General features: G+C 46.9%; 1 long non-coding RNA gene across 1 annotated transcript in view; it reads left to right on the forward strand.

Moving 5' to 3' along the window:
• The window catches only part of LOC134544225 (uncharacterized), a 100,618-nt gene that overhangs the window by 65,118 nt on the left and 15,182 nt on the right, over positions 1-20,318 (forward strand). Inside the window, exon 3 of the long non-coding RNA XR_010077616.1 lies at positions 18,855-18,948. This is a non-coding gene — a long non-coding RNA (uncharacterized LOC134544225). The remainder of the gene's footprint in view (positions 1-18,854; positions 18,949-20,318) is intronic.

The raw sequence follows: 20,318 nt of genomic DNA on the forward strand, positions 1-20,318 counted from the left end.
TTCTGTCAATGTGTCTGTCATTCTGTCAATGTGTCTTGTCAGTCTGTAAGTGTGTCATTCTGTCAGTGTGTCTGTCAAGCTCTCAGTGTGTCTGTCAGTCTCTCAGTGTGTCCGTCAGTCTCTCAGTGTGTCCGTCAGTCTCTGTGTGTCCGTCAGTCTCTCAGGGTGTTGGTCAGTCTCTCAGGGTGTCTGTAAGTCTCTCAGTGTGTTCGTCAGTCTCTCAGGGTGTCTGTCAGTCTGTCAGTCTGTTAGTGTGTCGTCAGTCTGTCAGTGTGTCGTCAGTCTGTCAGTGTGTCGTCAGTCTGTCGTCAGTCTGTCAGTGTGTCGTCAGTCTGTCAGTGTGTCCGTCAGTATCTCAGTGTGTTTGTCAGTCTCAGTTTGTCTGTCAGTCTGTCAGTGTGTCCGTCAATCTAAGTGTGTCCGTCACTCTCAGTGGGTCTGTCAGTCTATCTATCAGTGTGTCAGTCTGTCTATCAGTGTGTCAGTGTGTCTGTCATTCTGTCAATGTGTCTGTCATTTTGTCAATGTGTCTTGTCAGTCTGTCAGTGTGTCAGTGTGTCTTACAGTGTATCAGTGTGTCTGTCATTCTGTCAGTGTGTCTGTCATTCTGTCAGTGTGTCTGTTATTCTGTCAGTGAGTCTGTCAGTCTCTGTGTGTCTGTCAAGCTCTCAGTGTGTCTGTCAGTCTCTCAGTGTGTCCGTCAGTCTCTCAGTGTGTCCGTCAGTCTCTCAGTGTGTCCGTCAGTCTCTCAGTGTGTCCGTCAGTCTCTCAGTGTGTCCGTCAGTCTCTCAGTGTGTCCGTCAGTCTCTCAGTGTGTCCGTCAGTCTCTCAGGGTGTTGGTCAGTCTCTCAGAGTGTCTGTAAGTCTCTCAGTGTGTTCGTCAGTCTCTCAGGGTGTCTGTCAGTCTGTTAGTGTGTCGTCAGTCTGTCAGTGTGTCGTCAGTCTGTCAGTGTGTCGTCAGTCTGTCAGTGTGTCTGTTATTCTGTCAGTGAGTCTGTCAGTCTCTGTGTGTCTGTCAAGCTCTCAGTGTGTCCGTCAGTCTCTCAGTGTGTCCGTCAGTCTCTCAGTGTGTCCGTCAGTCTCTCAGTGTGTCCGTCAGTCTCTCAGTGTGTCCGTCAGTCTCTCAGTGTGTCCGTCAGTCTCTCAGTGTGTCCGTCAGTCTCTCAGGGTGTTGGTCAGTCTCTCAGAGTGTCTGTAAGTCTCTCAGTGTGTTCGTCAGTCTCTCAGGGTGTCTGTCAGTCTGTCAGTCTGTTAGTGTGTCGTCAGTCTGTCAGTGTGTCGTCAGTCTGTCAGTGTGTCGTCAGTCTGTCGTCAGTCTGTCAGTGTGTCCGTCAGTATCTCAGTGTGTTTGTCAGTCTCAGTTTGTCTGTCAGTCTGTCAGTGTGTCCGTCAATCTAAGTGTGTCCGTCACTCTCAGTGGGTCTGTCAGTCTATCTATCAGTGTGTCAGTCTGTCTATCAGTGTGTCAGTGTGTCTGTCATTCTGTCAATGTGTCTGTCATTTTGTCAATGTGTCTTGTCAGTCTGTCAGTGTGTCTGTCAGTCTGTCAGTGTGTCTGTCAGTGTGTCAGTGTGTCTTACAGTGTATCAGTGTGTCTGTCATTCTGTCAGTGTGTCTGTCATTATGTCAGTGAGTCTGTCAAGCTCTCAGTGTGTCTGTCAGTCTCTCAGTGTGTCCGTCAGTCTCTCAGTGTGTCCGTCAGTCTCTCAGTGTGTCCGTCAGTCTCTCAGTGTGTCCGTCAGTCTCTCAGTGTGTCCGTCAGTCTCTCAGTGTGTCCGTCAGTCTCTCAGGGTGTTCGTCAGTCTCTCAGGGTGTCTGTCAGTCTGTCAGTGTATTCGTCAGTCTTTCAGGGTGTCTGTCAGTCTTTCAGGGTGTCTGTCAGTCTGTATATCAGTGTGTCTGTCAGTCTGTCTATCAGTGTGTCAGTGTGTCTGTAATTCTCTCAATGTGTCTGACAGTCTGTCAGTGAACCTGTCAATGTGTCAGTGTGTCCGCCAGTTTCTCAGTGTCTCTCAGTGTGTCTCAGTCTGTCTATCAGTGTGTCTGTCAGTCTGTCTATATGTGTGTCTGTCAGTGTGTTAATCTGTTTGTCAGTGTGTCAGTGTGTCTTTCATTCTGTCAATATGTCTGTCAGTGTGTCAATGTGACTGTCAGTGTGTCTGTCAGTCTCTCAGTGTGTCTGTCAGTCTCTCAGTGTGTCCGTCATTCTCTCAGTGTGTCCGTCAGTCTCTCAGTGTGTCCGTCAGTCTCTCAGTGTGTCCGTCATTCTCTCAGTGTGTCCGTCATTCTCTCAGTGTGTCCGTCAGTCTCTCAGTGTGTCCGTCATCTCTCAGTGTGTCCGTCAGTCTGTCTATTAATGTGTCTGTCAGTCTGTCTATAAGTGTGTCTGTCAGTCTGTATCAGTGTGTCTGTCTGTCTGTATTTGAGTCTGTATGTCAGTCAGTGTGTGTCTGTCAGTATGTCTGTCAGTATGTGTCTGTCAGTGTGTCTGTCAGTGTGTCTGTCAGTGTGTCTGTCAGTGTGTCTGTCAGTGTGTCTGTCAGTGTGTCTGTCAGTGTCTGTCAGTGTGTCTGTCAGTCTGTCTGTCAGTCTGTGAGTCAGTCTGTGAGTCAGTCTGTGAGTCAGTCTGTGTGTGAGTCTGTCTGTCAAAGGTGTATGTCTGTTTAAGTATGTCTGTATGCCAGTCTGTGTGTCAGTGTTTCAGTCTCTCTGTGTGTCTGTCTGTGTGTGATTCTGTCAGTCTGTCAGTCTGTCTGTGTGTCTGTCAGTCTGTCAGTCTGTTAGTGTGTCGTCAGTCTGTCAGTGTGTCGTCAGTCTGTCAGTGTGTCGTCAGTCTGTCAGTGTGTCGTCAGTCTGTCAGTGTGTCGTCAGTCTGTCAGTGTGTCGTCAGTCTGTCAGTGTGTCGTCAGTCTGTCAGTGTGTCCGTCAGTATCTCAGTGTGTTTGTCAGTCTCAGTGTGTCTGTCAGTCTGTCAGTGTGTCCGTCAATCTGAGTGTGTCCGTCAATCTCAGTGGGTCTGTCAGTCTGTCTATCAGTGTGTCTGTCATTCTGTCAATGTGTCTGTCATTCTGTCAATGTGTCTTGTCAGTCTGTAAGTGTGTCATTCTGTCAGTGTGTCTGTCAAGCTCTCAGTGTGTCTGTCAGTCTCTCAGTGTGTCCGTCAGTCTCTCAGTGTGTCCGTCAGTCTCTGTGTGTCCGTCAGTCTCTCAGGGTGTTGGTCAGTCTCTCAGGGTGTCTGTAAGTCTCTCAGTGTGTTCGTCAGTCTCTCAGGGTGTCTGTCAGTCTGTCAGTCTGTTAGTGTGTCGTCAGTCTGTCAGTGTGTCGTCAGTCTGTCAGTGTGTCGTCAGTCTGTCGTCAGTCTGTCAGTGTGTCGTCAGTCTGTCAGTGTGTCCGTCAGTATCTCAGTGTGTTTGTCAGTCTCAGTTTGTCTGTCAGTCTGTCAGTGTGTCCGTCAATCTAAGTGTGTCCGTCACTCTCAGTGGGTCTGTCAGTCTATCTATCAGTGTGTCAGTCTGTCTATCAGTGTGTCAGTGTGTCTGTCATTCTGTCAATGTGTCTGTCATTTTGTCAATGTGTCTTGTCAGTCTGTCAGTGTGTCAGTGTGTCTTACAGTGTATCAGTGTGTCTGTCATTCTGTCAGTGTGTCTGTCATTCTGTCAGTGTGTCTGTTATTCTGTCAGTGAGTCTGTCAGTCTCTGTGTGTCTGTCAAGCTCTCAGTGTGTCTGTCAGTCTCTCAGTGTGTCCGTCAGTCTCTCAGTGTGTCCGTCAGTCTCTCAGTGTGTCCGTCAGTCTCTCAGTGTGTCCGTCAGTCTCTCAGTGTGTCCGTCAGTCTCTCAGTGTGTCCGTCAGTCTCTCAGTGTGTCCGTCAGTCTCTCAGGGTGTTGGTCAGTCTCTCAGAGTGTCTGTAAGTCTCTCAGTGTGTTCGTCAGTCTCTCAGGGTGTCTGTCAGTCTGTTAGTGTGTCGTCAGTCTGTCAGTGTGTCGTCAGTCTGTCAGTGTGTCGTCAGTCTGTCAGTGTGTCGTCAGTCTGTCAGTGTGTCCGTCAGTATCTCAGTGTGTTTGTCAGTCTCAGTTTGTCTGTCAGTCTGTCAGTGTGTCCGTCAATCTAAGTGTGTCCGTCACTCTCAGTGGGTCTGTCAGTCTATCTGTCAGTGTGTCAGTGTGTCTTACAGTGTATCAGTGTGTCTGTCATTCTGTCAGTGTGTCTGTTATTCTGTCAGTGAGTCTGTCAGTCTCTGTGTGTCTGTCAAGCTCTCAGAGTGTCTGTAAGTCTCTCAGTGTGTTCGTCAGTCTCTCAGGGTGTCTGTTAGTCTGTTAGTGTGTCGTCAGTCTGTCAGTGTGTCGTCAGTCTGTCAGTGTGTCCTTCATTCGCTCAGGGTGTCCGTCAGTCTCTCAGTGTGTCCGTCAGTCTGTCAGTGTGTATGTCATTATGTCATTCTGTCAGTGTGTATGTCATTGTGTCTGTCTGTCAGTCTCTTTGTGTGTCAGTCTGTCTGTGTGTCAGTCTCTCTGTGTCAGTCTGTCTGTGTTTGAGTCTGTCTGTGTGTCTGTGTGACTGTCATTCTGTCAATGTGTCTGTCAGTCTGTCAATGTGTCAGTGTGTCTGTCATTCTGTCAATATGTCTCTCATTCTGTCAATGTGTCTGTCAGTCTGTCAATGTGTCAGTGTGTCGTCAGTCTGTCAGTGTGTAGTAAGTATGTCAGTGTGTCTGTCAGTCTCTCAGTGTGTCTGTCAGTCTGTCTGTCAGTCTGTCTGTCAGTCTCTCAGTGTGTCCGTCATTCTCTCAGTGTGTCCGTCATTCTCTCAGTGTGTCCGTCAGTCTCTCAGTGTGTCCGTCAGTCTCTCAGTGTGTCCGTCAGTCTCTCAGTGTGTCTGTCAGTCTGTCTCTCAGTGTCTGTCAGTCTGTATATCAGTGTGTCTGTCAGTCTGTCTATCAGTGTGTCTGTCAGTGTGTCAATGTGTCTGTCAGTGTATCAGTGTGTCTTTCATTCTGTCAATATGTCTGTCAGTGTGTCAATGTGACTGTCAGTGTGTCTGTCAGTCTCTCAGTGTGTCTGTCGGTGTGTACGTCTGTGTGTCAGTCTGTATGTCTGCCTTTCAGTAAGTTAGTATGTCTGTGTGCCAGTCTGTGTGTCAATCTGTGTGTCAGTGTTTCAGTCGGTCTGTGTGTCTGTCTGTGTGTGATTCTGTCAGTCTATCTGTCTGCCCATCAGTGTTTCAGTGAGTCTGTCATTCAGTCAATGTGTCTGTCAGTCTGTCAGTGTGTCTGTCAGTGTGTCAGTGTTTCTGTCATTCTGTCAATGTGTCTATAAGTCTGTCAGTGTGTCCGTCAGTCTGTCAGTGTGTCTGTCAGTCTGTCAGTGTCAGTCGGTCTGTCAGTGTGTCTGTCAGTCTATCAGTGTGTCAGTCAGTCAGTGTGTCTGTCAGTCTGTCAGAGTGTCAGTCGGTCTGTCAGTGTGTCTGTCAGTCTGTCAGTGTGTCAGTCTGTCAGTGTGTCTGTAATTCTGTCAGTGTGTCTGTAATTCTGTCAGTGTGTCTTTCAGTCTGTCAGTCTGTCAGTGTGACCGTTAGTATCTCAGTGTGTTTGTCAGTCTCAGTGTGTCTGTCAGTCTCAGTGTGTCTGTCAGTCTGTCAGTGTGTCCGTCAATCTGAGTGTGTCTGTCAGTCTCAGTGTGTCTGTCAGTCTGTCAGTGTGTCCGTCACTCTCAGTGGGTCTGTCAGTCTGTCAGTGTGTCTGTCAGTGTGTCAGTGTGTCTTACAGTGTATCTGTCAAGCTCTCAGTGTGTCCGTCAGTCTCTCAGTGTGTCCGTCAGTCTCTCAGTGTGTCCGTCAAGCTCTCAGTGTGTCCGTCAGTCTCTCAGTGTGTCCGTCAGTCTCTCAGTGTGTCCGTCAGTCTCTCAGTGTGTCCGTCAGTCTCTCAGTGTGTCCGTCAGTCTCTCAGTGTGTCCGTCAGTCTCTCAGTGTGTCCGTCAGTCTCTCTGTGTGTCCGTCAGTCTCTCTGTGTGTCCGTCATTCTCTCAGGGTGTTCGTCTGTCTCTCAGGGTGTCTGTCAGTCTGTCAGTGTGTTTGTCAGTCTCTCAGGGTGTCTGTTAGTCTGTCTATCAGTGTGTCAGTGTGTCTGTAATTCTCTCAATGTGTCTGACAGTCTGTCAGTGAATCTGTCAATGTGTCAGTGTGTCCGCCAGTTTCTCAGTGTCTCTCAGTGTGTCTTAGGCTGTCTATCATTGTGTCAGTGTGTATGTCATTCTGTCAATATGTCTGTCAGTGTGTTAGTGTGCCTGTCAGTCTGTGTGTTTGATAGTCTGTCTATCGGTGTTAGTGTGTCTGTCATTCTGTCAATGTGTCTTCCTGTGTGTGTCTGACTAAGTGTAAGTCTGTGTGCCAATCTGTGTGTCAGTGTGACGGTCTGTCTGTGTGTCTGTCTGTGTGTGATTCTGTCAGTATGTCTGTCATTGTGTGATTCTGTCAGTCTGCCAGTCTGTCTATCAGTGTGTCAGTGTGTCATTCTGTCAATGTGTCTGTAAGTCTGTCAATGTGTCTGTCAGTGTGTCATTGTGTCCGTCAGTCTTTCAGTGTGTCCGTCAGTCTCTCAGTCCGTCTGTCAGTGTGTCTGTCAGTCTGAAAGTGTGTCTGTCAGTCTGTAAGTGTGTCTGTCAGTCAGTCTGTCAGTTAGTCTGTCAGTCAGGCTGTGTGTCCGTCAGTGTGTTTGTCAGTCCGTCAGTGTGTCTGTTAATCTGTTAGTGTGTCGTCAGTCTGTCAGTGTGTCCTTCAGTCGCTCAGGGTGTCCGTCAGTCTCTCAGTGTGTCCGTCAGTCTGTCAGTGATTATGTCATTATGTCTGTCTGTCAGTGTGTATGTCATTGTGTCTGTCTGTCAGTCTCTTTGTGTGTCAGTCTCTCTGTGTGTCAGTCTCTCTGTGTGTCAGTCTGTCTGTGTGTCAGTCTGTCTGTGTTTGAGTCTGTCTGTGTGTCTGTGTGACTGTCATTCTGTCAATGTGTCTGTCAGTCTGTCAATGTGTCAGTGTGTCTGTCATTCTGTCAATGTGTCTGTCATTCTGTCAATGTTTCTGTCAGTCTGTCAATGTGTCAGTGTGTCGTCAGTCTGTAGTAAGTATGTCAGTGTGTCTGTCAGTCTCTCAGTGTGTCTGTCAGTCTGTCTGTCAGTGTGTCTGTCATTCTGTCAGTGTGTCTGTCAAGCTCTCAGTGTGTCTGTCAAGCTCTCAGTGTGTCTGTCAAGCTCTCAGTGTGTCTGTCAGTCTCTCAGTGTGTCCGTCAGTCTTCCAGTGTGTCCGTCAGTCTTTCAGTGTGTCAGTCAGACTCTGTGTGTCGGTCAGACTCTCAGTGTGTCCGTTAGTCTCTCAGTCCGTCTGTCAGTGTGTCTGTCAGTCTGAAAGTGTGTCTGTCAGTCTGTCAGTCTGAAAGTGTGTCTGTCAGTCAGTCAGTCTGTCTGTCAGTCAGGCTGTGTGTCCGTCAGTGTGTTTGTCAGTCCGTAGTGTGTCTGTTAGTCTGTTAGTGTGTCGTCAGTCTGTCAGTGTGTCGTCAGTCTGTCAGTGTGTCCTTCATTCGCTCAGGGTGTCCGTCAGTCTCTCAGTGTGTCCGTCAGTCTGTCAGTGTGTATGTCATTATGTCATTCTGTCAGTGTGTATGTCATTGTGTCTGTCTGTCAGTCTCTTTGTGTGTCAGTCTCTCTGTGTGTCAGTCTGTCTGTGTGTCAGTCTCTCTGTGTCAGTCTGTCTGTGTTTGAGTCTGTCTGTGTGTCTGTGTGACTGTCATTCTGTCAATGTGTCTGTCAGTCTGTCAATGTGTCAGTGTGTCTGTCATTCTGTCAATATGTCTCTCATTCTGTCAATGTGTCTGTCAGTCTGTCAATGTCAGTGTGTCGTCAGTCTGTCAGTGTGTAGTAAGTATGTCAGTGTGTCTGTCAGTCTCTCAGTGTGTCTGTCAGTCTGTCTGTCAGTGTGTCTGTCAGTCTCTCAGTGTGTCCGTCATTCTCTCAGTGTGTCCGTCATTCTCTCAGTGTGTCCGTCAGTCTCTCAGTGTGTCCGTCAGTCTCTCAGTGTGTCCGTCAGTCTCTCAGTGTGTCTGTCAGTCTGTCTATCAGTGTGTCTGTCAGTTTGATAGTGTGTCTGTCATTCTTTAATGTCTGTCATTCTGTCAGTGTGTCCGTCAGACTGTCAGTGTGTCCGTCTGACTGTCAGTGTGTCCGTCACTCTGTCAGTTGTGTCCGTCTGTCTCTCAGTTTGTCCGTCATTCTCTCAGTGTGTCCGTTAGTCTCTCAGTGTGTCCGTCAGTCTCTCAGTGTGTCCGTCAGTCTCTCAGTGTGTCCGTCAGTCTGTCTATCAGTGTGTCTGTCAGTCTGTATATCAGTGTGTCTGTCAGTCTGTCTATCAGTGTGTCTGTCAGTGTGTCAATGTGTCTGTCAGTGTGTCAGTGTGTCTCATTCTGTCAATATGTCTGTCAGTGTGTCAATGTGACTGTCAGTGTGTCTATCAGATTCTCAGTGTGTCTGTCAGTGTGTAAGTCTGTGTGTCAGTCTGTATGTCTGCCTTTCAGTAAGTTAGTATGTCTGTGTGCCAGTCTGTGTGGCAATCTGTGTGTCAGTGTTTCAGTCGGTCAGTGTGTCTGTCAGTCTGTCAGTGTGTCAGTCTGTCAGTGTGTCTGTAATTCTGTCAGTGTGTCTTTCAGTCTGTCAGTCTGTCAGTGTGTCCGTCAGTATCTCAGTGTGTTTGTCAGTCTCAGTGTGTCTGTCAGTCTGTCAGTGTGTCCGTCAATCTGAGTGTGTCCGTCACTCTCAGTGGGTCTGTCAGTCTGTCTATCAGTGTGTCTGTCATTCTGTCAATGTGTCTTGTCAGTCTGTCAGTGTGTCTGTCAGTGTGTCATTGTGTCTTACAGTGTATCAGTGTCTGTCATTCTGTCAGTGTGTCTGTTATTCTGTCAGTGAGTCTGTTAGTCTCTGTGTGTCTGTCAAGCTCTCAGTGTGTCTGTCAGTCTGTCAGTGTGTCCTTCAGTCGCTCAGGGTGTCCGTCAGTCTCTCAGTGTGTCCGTCAGTCTGTCAGTGATTAGGTCATTATGTCTGTCTGTCAGTGTGTATGTCATTGTGTCTGTCTGTCAGTCTCTTTGTGTGTCAGTCTCTTTGTGTGTCAGTCTCTCAGTGTGTCAGTCTCTCTGTGTGTCAGTCTCTCTGTGTGTCAGTCTGTCTGTGTGTCTGTCTGTGTTTGAGTCTGTCTGTGTGTCTGTGTGACTGTCATTCTGTCAATGTGTCTGTCAGTCTGTCAATGTGTCAGTCATTCTGTCAATGTGTCTGTCATTCTGTCAATGTGTCTGTCAGTCTCTCAGTGTGTCCATCAGTCTCTCAGTGTGTCCGTCAGTCTCTCAGTGTGTCCGTCAGTCTCTCAGTGTGTCCGTCAGTCTCTCAGGGTGTTGGTCAGTCTCTCAGAGTGTCTGTAAGTCTCTCAGTGTGTTCGTCAGTCTCTCAGGGTGTCTGTCAGTCTGTCAGTCTGTTAGTGTGTCGTCAGTCTGTCAGTGTGTCGTCAGTCTGTCAGTGTGTCGTCAGTCTGTCGTCAGTCTGTCAGTGTGTCCGTCAATCTAAGTGTGTCCGTCACTCTCAGTGGGTCTGTCAGTCTATCTATCAGTGTGTCAGTCTGTCTATCAGTGTGTCAGTGTGTCTGTCATTCTGTCAATGTGTCTGTCATTTTGTCAATGTGTCTTGTCAGTCTGTCAGTGTGTCTGTCAGTGTGTCAGTGTGTCTTACAGTGTATCATTGTGTCTGTCATTCTGTCAGTGTGTCTGTTATTCTGTCAGTAAGTCTGTCAGTCTCTGTGTGTCTGTCAAGCTCTCAGTGTGTCAGTCAGTCTCTCAGTGTGTCCGTCAGTCTCTCAGTGTGTCCGTCAGTCTCTCAGTGTGTCCGTCAGTCTCTCAGTGTGTCCGTCAGTCTCTCAGTGTGTCCGTCAGTCTCTCAGGGTGTTCGTCAGTCTCTCAGGGTGTCTGTCAGTCTGTCAGTGTGTTCGTCAGTCTCTCAGTGTGTCTGTCAGTCTGTCTATCAGTGTGTCTGTCAGTCTGTCTATCAGTGTGTCAGTGTGTCTGTCATTCTGTCAATGTGTCTGTCAGTGTTTCTGTCAGTCTGTCTGTCCGTGTGTGATTCTGTCAGTCTGTCTGTCAGTGTGTGATTCTGTCTGTCTGCCAGTCTGTCAGTGTGTCCGTCAGTCTCTGTGTGTCTGTCAGTCTGTCTATCAGTGTGTCAGTGTGTCTGTAATTCTCTCAATGTGTCTGACAGTCTGTCAGTGAATCTGTCATTGTGTCAGTGTGTCCGCCAGTTTCTCAGTGTGTCTCAGTGTGTCTCAGGCTGTCTATAATTGTTTCAGTGTGTCTGTCATTCTGTCAATATGTCTGTCAGTGTGTCAGTGTGTCTGTCAGTCTGTGTGTTTGTCAATCTGTCTATCAGTGTTATTGTGTCTGTCATTCTGTCAATGTGTCTTCGTGTGTGTGAGTGTCTGTCTAAGTGTAAGTCTGCGTGCCAATCTGTGTGTCAGTGGGACGGTCTGTCTGTGTGTCTGTCTGTGTGTGATTCTGTCAGTATGTCTCTCATTGTGTGATTCTGTCAGTCTGCCAGTCTGTCTATCAGTGTGTCAGTGTGTCATTCTGTCAATTTGTCTGTCAGTCTGTCAATGTGTCTGTCAGTGTGTCATTGTGTCCGTCAGTCTTCCAGTGTGTCCGTCAGTCTTTCAGTGTGTCAGTCAGACTCTGTGTGTCGGTCAGACTCTCAGTGTGTCCGTCAGTCTCTCAGTCCGTCTGTCAGTGTGTGTGTCAGTCTGAAAGTGTGTCTGTCAGTCTGTCAGTCTGAAAGTGTGTCTGTCAGTCAGTCAGTCTGTCTGTCAGTCAGGCTGTGTGTCCGTCAGTGTGTTTGTCAGTCCGTTGTGTGTCTGTTAGTCTGTTAGTGTGTCTGTCAGTCTCTCAGTGTGTCTGTCAGTGTGTAAGTCTGTGTGTCAGTCTGTATGTCTGCCTTTCAGTAAGTTAGTATGTCTGTGTGCCAGTCTGTGTGGCAATCTGTGTGTCAGTGTTTCATTCGGTCAGTGTGTCTGTCAGTCTGTCAGTGTGTCAGTCTGTCAGTGTGTCTGTAATTCTGTCAGTGTGTCTTTCAGTCTGTCAGTCTGTCAGTGTGTCCGTCAGTATCTCAGTGTGTTTGTCAGTCTCAGTGTGTCTGTCAGTCTGTCAGTGTGTCCGTCAATCTGAGTGTGTCCGTCACTCTCAGTGGGTCTGTCAGTCTGTCTATCAGTGTGTCTGTCATTCTGTCAATGTGTCTGTCATTCTGTCAATGTGTCTTGTCAGTCTGTCAGTGTGTCTGTCAGTGTGTCAGTGTGTCTTACAGTGTATCAGTGTCTGTCATTCTGTCAGTGTGTCTGTTATTCTGTCAGTGAGTCTGTTAGTCTCTGTGTGTCTTTCAAGCTCTCAGTGTGTCTGTCAGTCTCTCAGTGTGTCCGTCAGTCTCTCAGTGTGTCCGTCAGTCTCTGTGTGTCCGTCATTCTCTCAGGGTGTTCGTCTGTCTCTCAGGGTGTCTGTCAGTCTGTCAGTGTGTTCGTCAGTCTCTCAGGGTGTCTGTTAGTCTGTCTATCAGTGTGTCAGTGTGTCTGTAATTCTCTCAATGTGTCTGACAGTCTGTCAGTGAATCTGTCAATGTGTCAGTGTGTCCGCCAGTTTCTCAGTGTCTCTCAGTGTGTCTCAGGCTGTCTATCATTGTGTCAGTGTGTATGTCATTCTGTCAATATGTCTGTCAGTGTGTTAGTGTGCCTGTCAGGCTGTGTGTTTGTCAGTCTGTCTATCGGTGTTAGTGTGTCTGTCATTCTGTCAATGTGTCTTCCTGTGTGTGTCTGGCTAAGTGTAAGTCTGTGTGCCAATCTGTGTGTCAGTGTGACGGTCTGTCTGTGTGTCTGTCTGTGTGTGATTCTGTCAGTATGTCTGTCATTGTGTGATTCTGTCAGTCTGCCAGTCTGTCTATCAGTGTGTCAGTGTGTCATTCTGTCAATGTGTCTGTAAGTCTGTCAATGTGTCTGTCAGTGTGTCATTGTGTCCGTCAGTCTTTCAGTGTGTCCGTCAGTCTTTTAGTGTGTCAGTCAGACTCTCAGTGTGTCAGTCAGACTCTCAGTGTGTCCGTCAGTCTCTCAGTCCGTCTGTCAGTGTGTCTGTCAGTCTGAAAGTGTGTCTGTCAGTCTGTCAGTCTGAAAGTGTTTCTGTCAGTCTGTCAGTCTGAAAGTGTGTCTGTCAGTCAGTCTGTCAGTTAGTCTGTCAGTCAGGCTGTGTCCGTCAGTGTGTTTGTCAGTCCGTCAGTGTGTCTGTTAATCTGTTAGTGTGTCGTCAGTCTGTCAGTGTGTCGTCAGTCTGTCAGTGTGTCCTTCAGTCGCTCAGGGTATCCGTCAGTCTCTCAGTGTGTCCGTCAGTCTGTCAGTGATTATGTCATTATGTCTGTCTGTCAGTGTGTATGTCATTGTGTCTGTCTGTCAGTCTCTTTGTGTGTCAGTCTCTCTGTGTGTCTGTCTCTCTGTGTGTCTGTCTCTCTGTGTGTCAGTCTGTCTGTGTGTCAGTCTGTCTGTGTTTGAGTCTGTCTGTGTGTCTGTGTGACTGTCATTCTGTCAATGTGTCTGTCAGTCTGTCAATGTGTCAGTGTGTCTGTCATTCTGTCAATGTGTCTGTCAATGTGTCTGTCAGTCTGTCTGTCAGTCTGTCAATGTGTCTGTCAGTCTGTCAATGTGTCAGTGTGTCGTCAGTCTGTCAGTGTGTAGTAAGTATGCCAGTGTGTCTGTTAGTCTCTCAGTGTGTCTGTCGGTCTGTCTGTCAGTGTGTATGTCAGTCTCTCAGTGTGTTTGTCAGTCTGTCAGTGTGTCTGTCATTCTGGCAATGTGTCTGTCAGTGTATCAGTGTGTCCGTCAGTCTCTGTGTGTCTGTCAGTCTGTCTATCAGTGTGTCAGTGTGTCTGTCAGTCTGTCAATCTGTCTATCAGTGTGTCAGTGTGTCTGTCATTCTGTCAATGTCCGTCAGTGTTTCTGTCAGTCTGTCTGTCCGTGTGAGATTCTGTCAGTCTCTCAGTCTTTCTGTCTGTGTGTGATTCTGTCAGTCTGTCAGTCTGTGTGTCAGTGTGTCTTTCAGTGTGTTAATGTGTCTGTCAGTGTGTCTGTCATTTTATCAGTGTGTCTGTCAGTGTGTCCGTCAGTCTCTCTGTGTGTCAGTGTATTAGTCTGTCTGTGTGTCAGTGTGTTAGTCTGTCTGTGTGTCAGTGTGTTAGTCTGTCTGTGTGTCAGTCTCTCTGTGTGTCTGTCTGTTTGAGTCTGTCTGTGTGTCTGTGTGAATGTCATTCTGTCAATGTGTCTGTCAGTCTGTCAATGTGTCAGTGTGTCTGTCATTCTGTCAGTGTGTCTGTCATTCTGTCAATGTGTCTGTCATTCTGTCAATGTGTCTGTCAGTCTGTCAATGTGTCTGTCAGTCTGTCAATGTGTCTGTCAGTCTGTCAATGTGTCAGTGTGTCGTCAGTCTGTCAGTGTGTAGTAAGTATGTCAGTGTGTCTGTCAGTCTCTCAGTGTGTCCGTCATTCTCTTAGTGTGTCCGTCATTCTCTCAGTGTGTCCGTCAGTCTCTCAGTGTGTCCGTCAGTCTCTCAGTGTGTCCGTCAGTCTCTCAGTGTGTCTGTCAGTCTGTCTATCAGTGTGTCTGTCAGTTTGATAGTGTGTCTGTCATTCTTTTAATGTCTGTCATTCTGTCAGTGTGTCCGTCAGACTGTCAGTGTGTCCTTCTGACTGTCAGTGTGTCTGTCATTCTTTCAATGTCTGTCAGTCTGTCAGTGTGTGTCTGTCAGTCTGTCTGTCAGTTTGTGTGTCAGTCTGTCTGTTAGTCTGTCTGTCAGTCTGTGTGTCAGTCTGTCTGTGTGTCAGTCTGTATGTGAGTCTGTCTGTCAGTGTGTATGTCTGTCTAAGTATCAGTCTATATGCCAGTCTGTGTGTCAGTCAGTCTGTGTGCGTGTCTGTCAGTCTGTCAGTCTGAAAGTGTGTCTGGCAGTCTGTTAGTGTGTCGTCAGTCTGTCAGTGTGTCGTCAGTCTGTCAGTGTGTCGTCAGTCTGTCAGTGTGTCATTCTGTGTGTCAGTCTCTCTTTTTGTCAGTCAGTCTGAGTGTCAATCTGTCTGTCAGTGTTTGTCAGTCTGTCTGTTTTTCTGTCAGTGTGCCTGTCAGTCTGTCAGTTTGTCAGTTTGTCTGTCAGTGTGTCTGTCAGTGTGTTAGTGTGCCTGTCAGTCTGTGTGTTTGATAGTCTGTCTATCGGTGTTAGTGTGTCTGTCATTCTGTCAATGTGTCTTCCTGTGTGTGTCTGACTAAGTGTAAGTCTGTGTGCCAATCTGTGTGTCAGTGTGACGGTCTGTCTGTGTGTCTGTCTGTGTGTGATTCTGTCAGTATGTCTGTCATTGTGTGATTCTGTCAGTCTGCCAGTCTGTCTATCAGTGTGTCAGTGTGTCATTCTGTCAATGTGTCTGTAAGTCTGTCAATGTGTCTGTCAGTGTGTCATTGTGTCCGTCAGTCTTTCAGTGTGTCCGTCAGTCTCTCAGTCCGTCTGTCAGTGTGTCTGTCAGTCTGAAAGTGTGTCTGTCAGTCTGTCAGTCTGAAAGTGTGTCTGTCAGTCAGTCTGTCAGTTAGTCTGTCAGTCAGGCTGTGTGTCCGTCAGTGTGTTTGTCAGTCCGTCAGTGTGTCTGTTAATCTGTTAGTGTGTCGTCAGTCTGTCAGTGTGTCCTTCAGTCGCTCAGGGTGTCCGTCAGTCTCTCAGTGTGTCCGTCAGTCTGTCAGTGATTATGTCATTATGTCTGTCTGTCAGTGTGTATGTCATTGTGTCTGTCTGTCAGTCTCTTTGTGTGTCAGTCTCTCAGTGTGTCAGTCTCTCTGTGTGTCAGTCTGTCTGTGTTTGAGTCTGTCTGTGTGACTGTCATTCTGTCAATGTGTCTGTCAGTCTGTCAATGTGTCAGTGTGTCTGTCATTCTGTCAATGTGTCTGTCATTCTGTCAATGTGTCTGTCAGTCTGTCAATGTGTCAGTGTGTCGTCAGTCTGTAGTAAGTATGTCAGTGTGTCTGTCAGTCTCTCAGTGTGTCTGTCAGTCTGTCTGTCAGTGTGTCTGTCATTCTGTCAGTGTGTCTGTCAAGCTCTCATTGTGTCTGTCAGTCTCTCAGTGTGTCCGTCAGTTTCTCAGTGTGTCCGTCAGTCTCTCAGTGTGTCCGTCAGTCTCTCAGGGTGTTGGTCAGTCTCTCAGAGTGTCTGTAAGTCTCTCAGTGTGTTCGTCAGTCTCTCAGGGTGTCTGTCAGTCTGTCAGTCTGTTAGTGTGTCGTCAGTCTGTCAGTGTGTCGTCAGTCTGTCAGTGTGTCGTCAGTCTGTCGTCAGTCTGTCAGTGTGTCCGTCAGTATCTCAGTGTGTTTGTCAGTCTCAGTTTGTCTGTCAGTCTGTCAGTGTGTCCGTCAATCTAAGTGTGTCCGTCACTCTCAGTGGGTCTGTCAGTCTATCTATCAGTGTGTCAGTCTGTCTATCAGTGTGTCAGTGTGTCTGTCATTCTGTCAATGTGTCTGTCATTTTGTCTGTCATTTTGTCAATGTGTCTTGTCAGTCTGTCAGTGTGTCTGTCAGTGTGTCAGTGTGTCTTACAGTGTATCAGTGTGTCTGTCATTCTGTCAGTGTGTCTGTTATTCTGTCAGTGAGTCTGTCAGTCTCTGTGTGTCTGTCAAGCTCTCAGTGTGTCTGTCAGTCTCTCAGTGTGTCCGTCAGTCTCTCAGTGTGTCCGTCAGTCTCTCAGTGTGTCCGTCAGTATCTCAGTGTGTTTGTCAGTCTCAGTTTGTCTGTCAGTCTGTCAGTGTGTCCGTCAATCTAAGTGGGTCTGTCAGTCTGTATCAGTGTGTCTGTCTGTCTGTATTTGAGTCTGTATGTCAGTCAGTGTGTGTCTGTCAGTGTGTCTGTCAGTGTGTCTGTCAGTATGTGTCTGTCAGTGTGTCTGTCAGTGTGTCTGTCAGTGTGTCTGTCAGTGTGTCTGTCAGTCTGTGTGTCAGTCTGTATGTCTGTCTTTCAGTAAGTTAGTATGTCTGTGTGCCAGTCTGTGTGCCAATCTGTGTGTCAGTGTTTCAGTCGGTCTGTGTGTCTGTGTGTGTTTCTGTCAGTCTGTCAGTCTGTCCATCAGTGTATCAGTGTGTCTGTCATTCTGTCAATGTGTCTGCCAGTCTGTTTGTGTGTCTGTCAGTGTGTCAGTGTTTCCGTCATTCTGTCAATGTGTCTATTAGTCTGTCAGTGTGTCCGTCAGTCTGTCAGTGTGTCTGTCAGTCTGTCAGTGTGTCTGTCAGTCTGTTAGTGTGTCGTCAGCCTGTCAGTGTGTCGTCAGTCTGTCAGTGTGTCCGTCAGTCTGTCAGTCTGTGTGTCAGTTTCTCTGGGTGTCAGTCTCTCTGTGTGTCAGTCTGTCTGTGTTTGAATCAACTGTGTGTCAGTTTGTCAGTCAGTGTGTATGTTTGTCAGTCTGTCAGTCAGTCTGTCAGTGTGTAATTCTGTGTGTCAGTCTCTCTTTTTGTCAGTCAGTCTGTGTGTCAATCTGTCTGTCAGTGTGTCAGTCTGTCTGTGTGTCAGTCTGTGTGTCAGTCTGTGACAGTATGTCTGTGTGTCTGTCAGTGTGTCTGTCAGTGTGTCTGTGTGTGTGTGTGTCAGTGTGTTTGTCAGTCTGTCTGTTTGTCTCTCTGTCAGTCTGTCAGTTTGTCTGTCAGTGTGTCTGTCAGTCTGTCTGTCAGTCTGTCTGTCTGTTTGTCAGTCTGTCAGTGTGTCTGTCTGTCAATCTGTCTGTCTGTCTGACAGTCTGTCTATCAGTGTGTCAGTGTGCCTGTCACTTTCAGTGTTTTTGTCTGCCTGTCAGAGTTTCTGTCAGTCAGTCAGTGTGTCTGTCAGTCTGTCAGTTCCTCTGTATGTGTGTCTATCAGTGCCTCTGTATGTGTTTCTGTCAGTGCCTCTGTATGTGTGTCTGTCAGACTGTCAGTGTGTCTGTTTGTCAGTGTGTCTGAATGTCAGTGTGTCTGTCAGTCTTTTAGTGTGTCTGCCAGTGAGCCTGTCAGTCTTTCAGTGTTTCTGCCAGTGAGCCTGTCAGTCTGTTAGTGTGTCTGCCAGTCTGTCAGTGTGTCTGTCATTCTGTCAGTGTGTCTGTTATTCTGTCAGTGTGTCTGTCATTCTGTCAGTGTGTCCGTCATTCTGTCAGTATGTCCGTCATTGTGTCCGTCAGTCTCTCAGTGTGTCAGTGTGTCTTGTCATTCTGTTAATGTGTCTGTCAGTGTGTCTGTCAGTCTGTCTGTCAGTCTGTCTGTCTGTTTGTCAGTCTGTCATTGTGTCTGTCTGTCTGTCAATCTGTCTGTCTGTCTGACAGTCTGTCTATCAGTGTGTCAGTGTGCCTGTCACTTTCAGTGTTTTTGTCTGCCTGTCAGTGTTTCTGTCAGTCTGTCAGTGTGTCTGTCAGTCTGTCAGTGCCTCTGTATGTGTGTCTATCAGTGCCTCTGTATGTGTTTCTGTCAGTGCCTCTGTATGTGTGTCTGTCAGACTGTCAGTGTGTGTGTTTGTCAGTGTGTCTGACTGTCAGTGTGTCTGTCAGTCTTTTAGTGTGTCTGCCAGTGAGCCTGTCAGTCTTTCAGTGTGTCTGCCAGTGAGCCTGTCAGTTTGTTAGTGTGTCTGCCAGTGTGTCAGTCTGTCAGTGTGTCTGTCATTCTGTCAGTGTGTCTGTCATTCTGTCAGTGTGTCCGTCATTCGGTCAGTGTGTCCGTCATTCGGTCAGTGTGTCCATCATTCTGTCAGTGTGTCCGTCATTCTGTCATTGTGTCCGTCAGTCTCTCAGTGTGTCAGTGTGTCTTGTCATTCTGTCAATGTGTCTGTCAGTCTGTCAGTGTGTCTGTCAGTCTGTCAGTGTGTCCGACAGTCTTTCAGTGTGTCTGGCTAAGTATTCCATAACAGGATGTATTCAAAACAGGATACATTAAATAGTTTAGCTGCACTATTACAGAGTTTTAATAAGAAGTTTAGATACATTTATTAAAAATAATTTTAAATCATGAATTTGATTATGAATTACTAATTATAATTAAATTAACCTAACAAACCATCTACATATATGTTTTAGTATTTTCTATGTAGGCCTAGTTGTTATAACTGAAATCAAAAAACTGTAATTTATTTGAATTATCACAATTTCTTTATTACAGAACAGTTGCCATTAGTAACTTTGAAATGTAAGTCATGTGCTTTGTTGAATTTGTAGGAATTTTTTGTAGCCTGGAAACTTGCTTATCTGGTATTACTGGCTGGGTCGGTTCTACTGCATTTTGTTTTCATGCCAACCACTGTATATAAAATGCAGGGACATCCATTAGTTAGAATAGTGTTGTCATGTAGGTCTTCTTTCTTGATGCCTAGTCTGCCTCTCTCTTCCCATTCTCTGGACGTGGCCTTACTATCTCATTTTCGCTTTTCTATGATGTTATTAAAGTCCTGTACTCTAGCTTCCACAATATTCTATATAATTCTAATCCTGTCTCCCTAAGTTTCCTTACGAGGCAAAGATACCATTATAATTATTAAATGAGGGCCAAGAAACATAACTTTGGAATTTCTTGGTCTTTTTCTAATAATAAATTTATTAATGCATCTTTTGGACGTTAGAAAAAAGGCATTAAAGTAATTGACCAAAATTGTTGTGCACAGCTTAATTAAAAGTGCAGTATTCTTGTATCTGCTCTTGCTAGATATAATTTAAAATTTGGGGGATAAAGTGTCTGAATTAATCTTTATTGTGAATATGGCTGGTATGTTATTTATTTATTGGTTTTTGCAGCTGCTGTCCTGAAACTTCATAAGGTTAACCATATTGAGGTGAAGGATACAATCTGCCTGTGGCTGAAACAGAGCGAAACAAGAGTAATGAAGAGGTAAAACTTTTGTTATTCTAACAACTTTATTTTAACAACTTTTTAATTGTAACATTGAAAGTTGCCCAAGTTGACTGCAAGTGTGTCTGTCAGACTGCAAGTGTGACCGTCAGTGTGTCCGTCAGTCTCTCAGTGTGTCTGTCAGTCAGACTGACGGACAGACACAATGACAGAAAGTGTGTCTGTGTGTGTCTGTCAGTCTATCTGTCAGTCTGTGTGTCTGTCTGTCTGTCAGTCTGGTAGTCTGTCTGTCAGTGTGTATGTCTGTCTAGGTGTCAGTCTGTGTTCCAGTCTGAGTGTAAGTGTTTCAGTCTCTCTGTGTGTCTAGCTGTGTGTGATTCTGTCAGTCTGTGAATCTGTCTGTCAGTGTGTGATTCTGCCAGTCTGCCAGTCTGCCAGTTTGTCTATCAGTTGGTCAGTGTATCTATCAGTCTGTCAGTGTGTCTGTCAGTGTGTCTGTCAGTGTGTCTGTCAGTGTGTCTGTCAGTGTGTCTGTCAGTGTGTCTGTCAGTGTGTCAGTGTGTCTGTCATTCTGTCAATGTGTCTGTCAGTGTGATAGTGTGTCTGTCATTCTGTCAATGTCTGTCAGTGTGTCTGTCAGTCAGACTGACTTACAGACACAATGACAGACACAATGACAGACACACTGACAGACAGTGTGTCTGTCTGTGTGTGAGTCTTTCAGTCTGTCTGTCAGTTTGTGTGTCAGTCTGTCTGTCAGTCTGTATGTCAGTCTGTGTGTCAGTCTGTGTGTGAGTCTGTCTGTCAGTGTGTATGTCTGTTTAAGCATCAGTCTGTATGCCAGTCTGTGTGTCAGTGGTTTAGTCTCTCTGTGTGTCTGTCTGTGTGTGATTCTGTCAGTCTGTCAGTCTGTCTGTGTGTCTGTCAGTCTGTCAGTGTGTCTGTCAGTGTGTCAGTGTGTCTTACAGTGTATCAGTGTGTCTGTCATTCTGTCAGTGTGTCTGTTATTCTGTCAGTGAGTCTGTCAGTCTCTGTGTGTCTGTCAAGCTCTCAGTGTGTCTGTCAGTCTCTCAGTGTGTCCGTCAGTCTCTCAGTGTGTCCGTCAGTCTCTCAGTGTGTCCGTCAGTCTCTCAGTGTGTCCGTCAGTCTCTCAGTGTGTCCGTCAGTCTCTCAGTGTGTCCGTCAGTCTCTCAGGGTGTTGGTCAGTCTCTCAGAGTGTCTGTAAGTCTCTCAGTGTGTTCGTCAGTCTCTCAGTGTGTTCGTCAGTCTCTCAGGGTGTCTGTTAGTGTGTCGTCAGTCTGTCAGTGTGTCGTCAGTCTGTCAGTGTGTCGTCAGTCTGTCAGTGTGTCGTCAGTCTGTCGTCAGTCTGTCAGTGTGTCCGTCAGTATCTCAGTGTGTTTGTCAGTCTC

Source organism: Bacillus rossius, unplaced genomic scaffold (assembly GCF_032445375.1).
Source record: "Bacillus rossius redtenbacheri isolate Brsri unplaced genomic scaffold, Brsri_v3 Brsri_v3_scf33, whole genome shotgun sequence".
Classification (NCBI taxonomy): Eukaryota; Metazoa; Arthropoda; class Insecta; order Phasmatodea; family Bacillidae; genus Bacillus; species Bacillus rossius.